Source organism: Mus pahari, chromosome 19 (genome assembly GCF_900095145.1).
Source record: "Mus pahari chromosome 19, PAHARI_EIJ_v1.1, whole genome shotgun sequence".
Lineage (NCBI taxonomy): Eukaryota > Metazoa > Chordata > Mammalia > Rodentia > Muridae > Mus > Mus pahari.
In genome coordinates, this window is record NC_034608.1 from 1,849,491 (window position 1) to 1,853,731 (window position 4,241).

The 4,241-nt window shown below is 51.4% G+C and overlaps 1 pseudogene; it reads left to right on the forward strand.

The window, feature by feature from the left end:
* The first annotated feature begins 1,251 nt into the window (after positions 1-1,251).
* On the forward strand, positions 1,252-2,612 carry LOC110336863 (annotated as a pseudogene).
* The last annotated feature ends 1,629 nt before the right edge of the window (positions 2,613-4,241 follow it).

The following is a 4,241-nucleotide window of genomic DNA, read 5'->3' on the forward strand; positions in this document are numbered from 1 at the left end:
GTGTCTCTGATTCTGTCTTTCACCATGTTGGTCTTCTCTGCTCCTCTCAGGGTCTCTTAGACTCCTTGTGTCTCTTGGGCTTTATTCCATTTCATTTTTGAGACGGGTCTTATGGAATTCTCATGTTGTCAAGGCTGGCTTTCAACCTAAAATGTCAGGCCCCAAAGAAACCCAGGGGAAATCTCCCTCAATCCCTGTGGCTGCCCCCAACACCTCTCACCCCTCCCCACCCCTAAACCTCTCCAGCCCAGGGCCTGGGCTTCGCTTCTCTTTCCCCAGCTTCCTATTCCTATATAACTCAGCCATTTTGGCACTCCCCTAGTCCACAAGCTCGCTCTTGGTTCCCATGGGCTCTCCCTGTCCCCTCTATCCTTGCTTCTCTTCCCCCCACCCCCCCCCCCGGCCCTGTTTAGTCCGGACTCTTCCAGATGCCTCTGGCTGTGCGCTCCCTGATATCTACAAGAAAACCTTCTCTTCAACCATATTAAGGAACGTTCAGATCCTCGGGTCCTCATTTTCATTCAGTATGTGGCTGGGACTGGCCCTGAAGTTCCTCACTCCTGCTGTGGTTGCCTTTCCATCCTGACCAGGTTCAATCCTCTCTCTCTCTCTCTCTCTCTCTCTCTCTGTCTTTGTCTTTTGTGTGTGTGTGTGTGTGTGTGTGTGTGTGTGTGTTACTATCTAGTGATGAAGATGAAGATGATACAGGTTCATTTTCTCTGATGATTTAAAGAATTTAAAGGCAGAACAGACATATTGCCAGGTCTCTTGTAGTATCTCAGCAGAACTATCATACAATCCAGGGAAGGGGAAATCAAGGTCCCTTCATGAAGTCCTTAGTTTCATTAATAAAATAATTAAGAAGGGCCTACAGAGGTGGTTCAGCTGTTAATAGAACTGACTGCTTTTCCAGAGGTCCTGAGTTCAATTCCCAGCAACTACACAGTGGCTCACAAATACCAGTAATGGGATCTGATGCCCTCTTCTGGTGTTCATGAACACTCCTGTACATATAATACATAAGATACATACATACATGCATGCATACATACATACAAACATACATAAAATAGCCAATCTCTTTTAAAAAAAAAGAATTAAGAAAAGACCCAGATGGAAACACAAGGACAATTTATTAGAGCTTAAAATGAAAATCCCGGCCCAGTCACCGGAGCCAGCCCTGCCTGCAGTTTCCTGAACTAAGTGCTTCAGCCCACCCAGAGCAACTGATTCTAAGGCCTGACTCTAGCAATGGCCTTCGCAAATCTGCGCAAAGTACTCATCACAGACAGCCTGGACCCCTGCTACGGGAAGATCCTGCAAGATGGAGGGCTGCAGGGGGTGGAGCAGCAGAACTTGAGCAAGGACGAGCTGATAGCTGAACTCCGGGACTGTGAAGACCTTAAGGCAAAGATGGCAAATGGGGCCGGAAGAAGTTCATGGGGACGGAACTGGACGGGAAGACGCTGGGAATTCTTGGCCTTGGCAGAATCAGAAGAGAGGTGGCCACCCGAGTGCAGTCCTTTGGAACGAAGACTGTAGGCTATGACCCCATCATTTCTCCTGAAGTTGTGGCCTCCTTTGGTATTCAGCAGCTGCCGCTGGAGGGGAGATCTGACCTCTCTGTGATTTCATCACTGTCCACACCCCTCTCCTGCCCTCCACCACAGGCTTGCTGAATGTCAGCGTCTTTGCCCAGTGCAAGAAAGGCGTGTACTGTGTTCAAGGAGGCATTGTGGATGAAGTTGCCCTGCTCCATGCCCTGCAGTCTAGTCAGCGTGCTGGGGCTGCACTGGATGTGTTTACAGAAGAGCGACCACAGGACCGGGCCTTAGTGGACCATGAGAACATCATCAGCTGTCCCCACCTGGGTGCCAGCACCCAGGAAGCCCAGAGCCGCTGTGGGGAGGAAATTACTGTCCAGTTTGTGGATATGGTGAAGGGGAAATCTCTAACAGGGGTCATGAACACCCAGGCCCTTACCAGCGCCTTCTCTCCACACACCAAGCCTTGGATTGGTCTGGCAGAAGCACTGGGCTCGCTGAGGCACGCCTGGGCTGGCTTCCCTAAAGGGACCATCTAGGTGGTTACACAAGAAACATCTCTGAAGAATGCTGGACCAACTGAGCCCTGCAGTCATTGTTGGCCTTCTGAGGGCAGCATCCAAGCAGGCAGATGTGAACTTGGTGAACGCTAAGCTACTGGGGAAAAAGGCTGGCCTCAATGTCACCACCTCCCACAATCCTGGGGTCCCAGGGGAGCAGGGCAGCAGGGAATGCCTCCAGACGGTAACCCTGGCAGGTACCCCCTACCAAGCGGTGGGCTTGGTCCAGGGCACCACACCAATGCTGCAGGTGCTCAACGGAGCCATCTTCAGACCAGAGGTGCCACTACGCAGGGGCCAACCCCTGCTCATGTTCCGGGCTCAGCCCTCCAACCCTGTGATGCTGCCCACTATGATCGGTCTCCTGGCAGAGGCGGGTGTACAGCTGCTGTCCTACCAAGCCTCCAAGGTGTCTGACGGAGAGCCCCGGCACGTCATGGGCCTCTCCTCCCTGCTGCCCAGCCTGGAAGCATGGAAGCAGCGTGTACCCGAGGCTTTCCAGTTCTGACCATAGGGCTCAGAAGTCTCAGCCCCACAGGCTCTTCTGAAGAAACCCGCTCACTGTGACCTATAGGGAGAGGGGATCGCAGAACTAATATCTAGTAATGAATCTTAACTCAAAAAAAGAAATTAAGAAAGAAAGAGAAAGAAAGAAAGAAAGAAAGAAAGAAAGAAAGGAAGAAAGAAAGAAAGAAAGAAAGAAAGAAAGAAAGAAAGAAAGAAAGAAAGAAAGAAAGAAATGAAAATCCCAGAGCAGGCAAGCTGTAAAGCCCACAGTTGTCAGGAGGGGGAGGAAGAGGAGGAGGAGGGAGAAGATGAACTGGGAAGTCGGCCGCAAGACAGCAGGTAGCCAGGCCACACAGCAGAGCAAGGAAGCCCAAAGCCATGGTGAAGAACTTTAAGAGCACACTCAGGCTCTGGCTAGAATCTGATGGAAAAGAAGAAAGGAAAAACATTCGCCGTCTCCTTTCTATGGAAGCACACAGACCCAGCTGAACCTGAGACTCCAGCGGTGGGCGAGAACTCTGGGAAGAAAAAGTATATTATCTTAAGGTGAACCACCCTTTTGAGTGTAAGTCCCTGGAGGAGAGCCAGTGGCCAGGCCCTGTCCCCAGAACGCCCTAACAACCTTAAAGGCCAGTTCCAGCCCACAGAGATGCAAGCAGCCAAACTCTGTCCGACAGAGGAGAGGAAAGGAAAGGAAAGAAAAAGCCCATCAAGCCCAGACCGTCTTAGAAAGCCCTGACCCTCCCACCCAGGAAGTTCTATATGAAGCCCACTCCCTGCCCAGTTCCCGGCTGCTTCTCACCTGAGCAGAGGCAGCCACCCTCTTGTGTCTTTCCCAATAAGTCTCTTGTGTGAGTGAGATTTATTGTATAGTGCCGACTTTGTGGTATTTCTTGGCGCCTGACTTCCAGGATCCCGGGACTGCAAGGCTGTGTCAGGGAAACCTTTCCCCTCAGAGCTGTTAACACTTACACCTAGGTCCTACGGGTGGTCCCTTAGGGAGGCTCATCTCCACTTCCAGATGAAGTCTATTTTTGACACATCTTGGTAGGCGGGGGAAGGCTGGGCTTCCTTGGTCCGGAGTTGCTGGAAGAGCACTCTCAGGGCTCTCCAGAGTCGAATGAAAGGCTCACACGCCCAGGGCCAGCCAGGGGTCACCACTGCTGTAGCCAATGCAGCGTTCTTGCTAGCTCAGCTCCGGAAGTTGACCTGGATCCCTTGCTCCTAGCAGCCAAGAGAAACACATCCACCAGCTCCTCTTTCTCCAAGCCATGTCCAGCCTGAGCACACACAGCTTGCAACTCGGAGATGCTCCTCCAGGGGGCGCGAAATATCTGTACTGACGTTGGGTGGTCCAGATCAAGGTTCCAGGCCCCCTTTTCTCTTGTTCCATTTTGTGTGAGAAGCCCCCAACCCCGTCACCCCACCCTCCAGCAGCCCCGTGTAATCTGAGGTCTCTCTAGTTTTAGTTTAGACAATCAATCTTGGTCTTCAAATACCACACAGAAAATTCCAGAATTGAAGCATTCATCTTAATTTACTTTCCGTTCTGAACAGTATGGAACAGTATGCCATCCACTGCACAGTTAGAAAACAAATCCTGCCGGGCGTGGTGACGCACGCCTTTAAT